General features: G+C 28.9%; 1 non-coding gene across 1 annotated transcript; it reads right to left on the bottom strand.

Moving 5' to 3' along the window:
• Nucleotides 1-317: 317 nt before the first annotated feature.
• On the bottom strand, nt 318-426 carry LOC112100568. Its single transcript, XR_002906936.1, has one exon. It is a non-coding gene; the product is annotated as a small nucleolar RNA R71 (small nucleolar RNA).
• Nucleotides 427-8,481: the final 8,055 nt, after the last annotated feature.

Here is an 8,481-nt window from a genome sequence, read left to right as displayed (position 1 = left end):
CGGAGCACTGCCATGTATAGTATTTCCTCCAGAAGCATCTCAATTCAACTTCAAACTAGGTATTATCCAACTTTTATCAACATGTCATGGTTTAGAATATGAGAATCCATACTTGTAGCTAAGAGATTTTGAGGAAGTTTGTAATACATACACAGACCAAAATTGTAGCATGAACATAATTAGATTAAAGCTTTTTCCTTTTTTATTAAAAGATAAAGTTAAAACTTGGCTACAAAACCTTAGATTTGGATCAATAATAACTTGGAATAACATGCGAGAACAGTTTTTGAAAAAATTCTTTCCACCTCATAGAATCAATTCTTTTAAAAGACAAATCACTTCTTTTACTCAAAAAAAAGGAGAAATATTATACCAATATTGGGATAGGTTTAAAGAATTGCTTAACATATGTCCACAGCATGGTTTTGAAACTTAGCGATTGGTCACTTATTTCTATGAGGGCTCAACACCCCAAAGTAGACAGGTTGTTAAAATGATGTGTAATGGTGAATTTAGTGATAAAAATCCTAAAGATGCACTAGATTATCTTGACCAATTAGCTGAAAATACACAACATTGGGATACTGTTAGAACTTTTGAATTGACAAATAAACCACAACCATCTCCATCCAGTGGAGGAATCCATAACCTTAGGGAAGATAATAATTTACAAGCAAAATTTGCATCCCTAGTTAGGAAAGTTGAAGCTTTGGAGTATAAAAAGAGTGATCAAGTAAAATCTGTTCAAAAAATTGTATGTAATATTTGTAGTTCGAATGATCATTTCACTCAAAATTGTCCCACTTTGCCTGCACTTAAAGAATGTCTAAATGATCAAGTTAATGCCATTAACACTTTCAATAAACCAAACCCATATTCACAGACTTATAATCTTGGTTGGAGAAATCATCCAAATTTTAGTTGGAGGAATAATAATAATGCACAATCTTCACAAGCACCACCTCCACAAAATTTTTAAAATGGTCAGTCTTGTGCACCATATGTTCCACCACCATGGAAAAATCCGAAAAACACAATGCATTCATTCATCAAAAAGCAAGATGTTATTAACAATCAAAATGCACAAACTTTTCCTGATTTGAAAGATACTCTTGCTAAAATTGCTTCTGCACTTACAATTCAAGAAAAAGGAAAATTTCCAGCCCAACCACAACCAAATCCTAAGATTCAACAAAATATATCCACCCACATACGAAGTCAAGTCAGTTATAACTCTTCATAGTGGTAAGGTTGTTGATAGACCTATACCGAAACCTTGTGAAAATGATGAAAATTCAAAGGGTAAGGAAGGACTAAATAAACTTACACCCAGTGAAGAAATAACTAGTGTTCCACCTGAACCACCATTTCCGCATGCATTGAATCAACCAAGGAAATCAAATCACTCTTCTGAAATTTATGAAATCTTTAAGCAAGTGAAGTTAACATTCCTCTATTAGATGCAATCAAGTAGGTGCCTTCATATGCCAAATTTTAAAAGACTTGTGCATTGTTAAGAGGAAATTGAAGGTAAAAAAGAGTGCTTTCATGGCCGAATAAGTAAGTACAATTTTGTCTACTTATAATAAGTTGAAATAAAAAGATCTTGGTTGTCCTACCATTTCTTGTATTATTGCTGTTCACAGAATTGAGCATGCTTTACTAGATCTTGGTGCTAGTGTTAATTTGCTTCCATATTCAATTTATCTTCAACTTAATGTTGGTGAGTTAAAATTAACTTCAACTACACTTTTGCTTGCCGATAGGTTAGTTAAAGTACCAAAAGGAATAGTGGAAGATGTTTTAGTACAAGTTGATAAATTCATATACCCGGTGGATTTTATCGTCTTGGAAACTGAACCTGTTGTGAATAATTATAAACTAATTCTTGTAATTTTAGGTTGACCAAAATTCATATACCCTATGGATTTTTTTTATAAATATACACTTCCTACTACCTTAAATATTATTCCTAATAAATCAAAAGAACTAAATGCTACAAAAATTTTAACTTACAACCCACTAGTATGTGTCATAGTGTGTGTGTGAAGAATAATTTAATAATACCTGTTAAATGAGTAAACAATCAAATGACTTAATAACCAAGTGGAGAGTTCACGAATTTGAGTAATTCAAAGAAAAGGGAACAAAAATAATTTACTATGAATTTCAAAATCAAAATATAATACAACACGACTATTAGGATGCGTCTCAAAAGTTGTGACTCTTTACACAGCCAAAAACGGCGCCAAAAACTCTTTGCAAAGTTCCCCAGCGACGGCGCCAAAAACTTGACACAACTTAAAAGTAATTTTTAACTCCCAAGTATAAGAATGTCTTGTTGTATTATAGTTCGGTGAGTCCGAGGATGATCCAAAGAGAAAAGATTTAATTTGTTTATTTTATTTTATCTAAAAATTGAAAATAAAATTAAATATAAACAACTTAATTTAAATAAAACTATGAAATTGAATTTGTTAGGGTTATGGATCCACTCTTAGTAGTAAATAAAACTTAATAAATTCTTTTTGCCATTTTTTTAGATTTACTGCCCAAAAGATTAATTATATAAATTATTATTATTTTCCCTTTAATTTTATGATGGATTAAGTATTTATTGTGCCAAAATTTAATTTGTCTACAATAAGTCAAAATACCATTTTACCATACCTTATATTAAGATATTAAGAATTTATTGTGCCAAACTCCCTTGTTTGTCTACAATAAATCAAAATTTCAAAATATAAAATATGTATAAAATTAAATAGAAAATAATTTAATTTATAAAATTAAAAATAGAATTTGATTAAATCATATTTATTTCCTAAGAGTTTCACCTTAATCATATTTATTTCCTAAGAGTTTCACCTTACCCTAACTATTATTATTTAGTTAAGCATAATTGAAATAAAAAGAATTATTAAAATTAAATTACTTATAATTAAAAGTAATAAAAACAACTAAAATTGAAAATAAAACTAAATTTATTTATAAAAATAATTATACAAAATATTAAAAACACACTTGAAAATCAAGATTACTGAGAGATGGAGAGAAATTAAGAAGAAGAGAGATTTAGAGAGATAATTAAAAACATAAAAATAAGGCTCTATTTATAGAAAAATAAATTGATAATCCAGTGTTTTGTGATCCATCAACATAGTAAATAGTAAATGAAGAGTCTTTGATGCCCAAGGAGCAACTTGCTCCTAGTATAGGTCACTTACTTTTCTCCCTAGTTTCTAGAAAAAAGCAGTATGTTACATGAATCAAACCTTTATATATATATAATTAATACATAACATTTGGATTCTTTGTCCTTTATCTGTCTTTAATTAATAAGGACACAGTGATTAGTGTGCGTGTTAATATTTATTTAATTCAGTTGCCGCGTGAGAATTGCATTTGCATGAGAATGAATATTATCAAAATGCATATATAGAAATTGTTGTTAATTACTTGCAAGGACTTAGCTAAATGACTGTCAAACAATTTTATTTGACTGGCTATCAAAGTTCAAATCCTAAAAAAGCATAAGATTAAAATAGTAATTGGAGTATTGTCCATCTCTCTATCTTTAAGGGAAAAAAACGTTGTTGATTAATATAATACATATGTGTGTAGCACTTGAGTTTGCTTTTGACCTTACTTCTACGAAGTAACCCTTGATGAAGATTCCAAGTCTGATAGGCTACTTCTAATAATGACAATACGTACGTTGTTCTCTACTGATTTGTTTTGGTGTTTTCATTGTGAAAAAACAGAATAGATAATTAAATCCTTTTTCTTTCATTATATTTCGGTTCTTACAAGAACATTTGTGAGAGTTTTATCTTCCCTTTTTGTGAGAGTTTATTGATAAACATTATTTATACATACATACATACATACATATATATATATATATATAGGACAAAAAAAAGTCACCTTCAAAGTTTACTTAAACAGTTACATAGATCCTTTGGTTTTATTAATGGTCACACAAACTCTTTTTTTAACAACTATATCCTTTGATTATAACACCCAAAAAATGACTTTAAATAAAATTCTATAATAAACACTTATCTAATATTAAAATATATAATCTAACATATAAAATAATATAAATTTTTTAAATTATTTGAGTGTTAAAATTTTGTTAATTTATTAATCTATCAAATACCCTTCAATATTTTATTAGTCTATTTTAAGATTAATAATATTAAAATAATTGGATTTCGAAATTCAAAATAACAATAAAAATCTATATTTTATATTTTATATTTATAATATTTATATATATGTTTTTAAATAATGTCTACATTAGCATATAAATTTTAAAGCTTTTGGAATAATGTACTTAACTATTAATAAAATATGTCATATCCATAATAACTTAATTTTAAAATTGATTTGTATACAAATAAAGTATTAAAATAAATACAATTAATGAAATAATATATATATATATATATATATTATTTCATTAATTGTATTTATTTTAATATTTTATTTGTATTTATTATAAAATAGGATTATAATCAAAGGGTACAATAGTAAAAAAGTAGTCTGGATGATCATTTCTAAAACTAAATAAGTCTATATGACAATATAAACAAACCTTAAAGGTGTGGATAGCTTTTTCGTACTTTTTTAACTGTTTTATTCTTTAGTATTATGATGTCACAATGGCCTAAGCTACGGTCCATTAGCACGGAGTCACTGACTGTACATCACACTGTCTCCATTGTTAGATTTCATGAACGGTTATGATTAATTTGATTTTTGTCACAGGTAATTAAAAATTATCCAGTAGAATTTTAAATGTTTACAATCTAATGCCTGACTTTCATCCACATAATCTCTTTGAAGACACATGCTCTCTCTACAAAATTCACACAAATCCCCTCACTTATAGTTGTTTTATCTCTCTCTCAAAATATTAGTGTTTTGGGATTTCTTAGTTAACTCCAGGGGTTTTCTCCTACATATTTGTTGGGAAAATATGCTCTTTAAAAGCATATGTGTTTATTTAATTGTAATAAATAATTTTTCTGATTAATAAAATAAATGAGGTATTTTATTCAAATAACTTAATTGCATTAATATTTGTATTAAAGTCCATTTAATCATATTATATGTATTTATGTGATCATCATGTTGATTCACAGAAGACATAAATACAAGTTATCTTATGATTAAATAAATGTAGTTCGCAGTTGATAAATAAAGTTGGGCACTTTATTTAGGTATAGACTGTAATAAATTCATTGAATGATTTGTCTTAATCATGTATGAATTTATTGATGTAGTACGACTACATTGAACAAGATCACATATGAGATTTAATTAACCTTGTAATAACAGTCAGACTTATTAAATCTCATAGGCATTGATTTTACTGTCATCTTAATCTTGAGTTAATTATGATTTCATGATTGTAATTGTTATTCCATTTGAGTTACCAATGGGCATGACACATACTTGTAGTCTAGATTACCCGGTATCGTGGTGGGAGCATTTATGAGTATTGGAGTTATAGATTAACAATATAGAATTTGTACAACACATCTCTTGATGGGTTTTCGGCACTTGATCATAGAATTCTCTGGCCAGAGTGTGTCAACATATTTAGTATGTTGAAAATGATCATTAAAGAAAACCAGTAAGGATCAAGGAATAAGATGTTATTAAATTGATTGGACAATTGAGATATCAATTTAATTAACGATGTGGTACAAAAGATTATGCAGTAAAGAAATCAATGTGGCTTGGGATGAATTATTATTCGAGCATACAATTATAGAAGTCAGTTCCAATCTTTTAGTGGAGTAGATTTGGAATTAAATAATTGGGCTGGTTTAATTACAGGCCTAATTATTGTAGCCACTATTGTATGTTCCCAAATGATCCCCGGGTTAGCTCATTTAATTGATTGCACCACTACTGGACTAATAAGTAAGATAACTAGCTATTTGGGTCAAAAGCCTAAATATATCATTTAGTGGGAGTCTCCATTTAATTAACTTTTGTGTAAGGGGCCTTACGTTATTTTACAAGGTGGGTCCCCTATAGAAAAAGTAAATAACGTGAGTTTTGTTTTTTTTGATTTTTGGAGCCTAGGGTTTTCACTAAAGGGTGATATAAAAGACTTATTTTTCTCTAAAGAAAATATAGAAGTCACTTTATACAGATCAGAGAAAAATTTTTTTCTCTCTATTGTTGAGAGAAAAATTTTTTCGTGCTAGTTGCTTTGGTAGTGATAAAGACGCCTACACGTCAAGTGCAGATCGAACTTGAGTCATAACCTGGAAGATCATTGGTGACAGTTCGTGATCTAACAAGCATGGTGGTGACGGATCGTGATCTAACAGGAGTGGTAGTGGCGGATCGTGATCTAGGAGCCTAAATCACTTCAACAGAAAAAGTCCAATCGGATTTTCAAGGTACGATTTCTAGATTACAAATTCTTATATATTATATGAGAGCAATCTTCAAAAGGTTTTATAAAAATATTAAAAACTTAATTTTTCCCCAACAATTGGTATCAGAGCCTCCTCATATTAATATATAAGAATTTCGTATGAAATTAATATTGAAATTTATGTATTAGAGTGGCACAATTTATTCATGAAATACAAGTGTGCAACCCAAGAGGGGGGGTGAATTGGATTTTTAAAAATTATCCTAGTCAAACCACACAACAATTCAATCTAATGCCTTAATCAATTCGAAAACAATAAATTCAATGAAACACAATATTAAAAGAGTAAGGGAAGAGAAAACGAACACAAGGATTTTTACGTGGTTCGGCTATCCCCGCCTACGTCCACGCCTCCAAGCTCACCTGCTTGAGGATTTCACTATCCAAGCCTTTCCAAGGCTTCAACGATTACAATTGACTTCGAGGTGTCAATAAACCTTTACAACAAGAGATTATATCTCCAATCTCTTTACCCCAAGTGTTTCCCACACTTGTGCTCTCACAATTTGATGAGAAATGATAAATACAACAATGAATCTCTCTTTAAGAGTGGATATACAAATTGAAGAACAAAGATGATTTAAAGAATGATGATTCACGAAGTTGAAGCTCAATATATGTTGTGTGCACTTGTTCTTTCTTGTTGGAGATTGTTGGAGAGCTTCAAAATGAGTTGGATTTGAGTTTTTATAGTTTGAGCTCGAAAACTATCCGTTACTCACATTTTGGTCGTAACCGGATTACCGGTTATGGACATCCGGAATTCCGCTTAATGTTACCGTTACAGCCACAAATTTGAATTTCTGAACATCCGGATTTCCGCTTTGTCACATCCGGATTTCCGCTTACGCTCAGTAGCTTACTGCCCAACAACCGGATTTCCGTTTGTCAAGATCCGGAATTCCGCTTTTAATTCGGATAGATTCTGCCTCGAATCCGGACTTCCGTTTATCAGAAACCGGATTTCCGCTTGCTACAGTAAATGCTACAGTGAATATTTTCTCAAATTTATAGTTTGACCCCAAAACTTTATAAAACTATAATTTGGCCCAAAACGTTATGAAAGTTTACAAAAAGGTCCAATTTCAGAACTTTAAAATAATGCTTTGTCAATCCCATAACTTTCTGAAATTATGACTTTGCCCAAACTTTGTGAAATTATAGAATGGCCCAAAAATATTTAAATAGTTTCAAATAGGTCCAAGTCCGAAATTTAGAAAACTACTTATTTATTACAAAGTTTTCAAAATTCTTTCAATTAAACCATAAACTTTGAAAAACAACCAATTTCATAAAATCATTTTTCCATTAAATATGAAACATTTATAATATGAAAATAATGATTTATTTAAAAAGAATATTAAATAATTTGAGCTTAAAAAATTAATCATTTTTAATCTTGTTTGTTATCATCAAAATCAATATTATGTTAACATATATGTTAACAATCTCCCCCTTTTTGATGATGACAAACATTTCATGTATTTAAACAATCATTTTTCATAAAATCATTTTTTCATTAAATATAAAACATTTATAATGTGAAAATAATGATTTATTTAAAATATATAAAAAATAATTTGATCTTAAAAAATTAATCATTCTTAATCTTGTTTGTTATCATCAAAATCAATATTATGAAAACATTTATGTTAACAATCTCCCCCTTTTTTATGATGACAAACATTTCATGTATTTAAAGAATGATTCCACAAATATAGTCTTCTTTTACAATTTGCCAATTAGCTAAATTAATGATTTAAATACATAGATTTTTCTCCCCCTCATCATCAAAAAGAAAAACTCAATTGGCAAAAAAAAATAGCAAATTTTTTTTTTTTATAAAATTGAAAACATGTATTCTTCTCCCCCTTCATCATAAAAGAGAAAATGTAAAGGAAAAGAATAAGAGTAGGAAATTTGTTACCCATGTTGTTTGAATAGAAATTTCGACAAAATCTCCCGCTAACCACAAGCATCACCTCAATTACAAGATTAGTAATATCAAATCCCAATTA

The sequence above is a fragment of the Citrus clementina genome, unplaced genomic scaffold (assembly GCF_000493195.1).
Source record: "Citrus clementina cultivar Clemenules unplaced genomic scaffold, Citrus_clementina_v1.0 scaffold_3, whole genome shotgun sequence".
Classification (NCBI taxonomy): Eukaryota; Viridiplantae; Streptophyta; class Magnoliopsida; order Sapindales; family Rutaceae; genus Citrus; species Citrus x clementina.
This window is presented reverse-complemented; position numbering and strand designations above follow the sequence as displayed.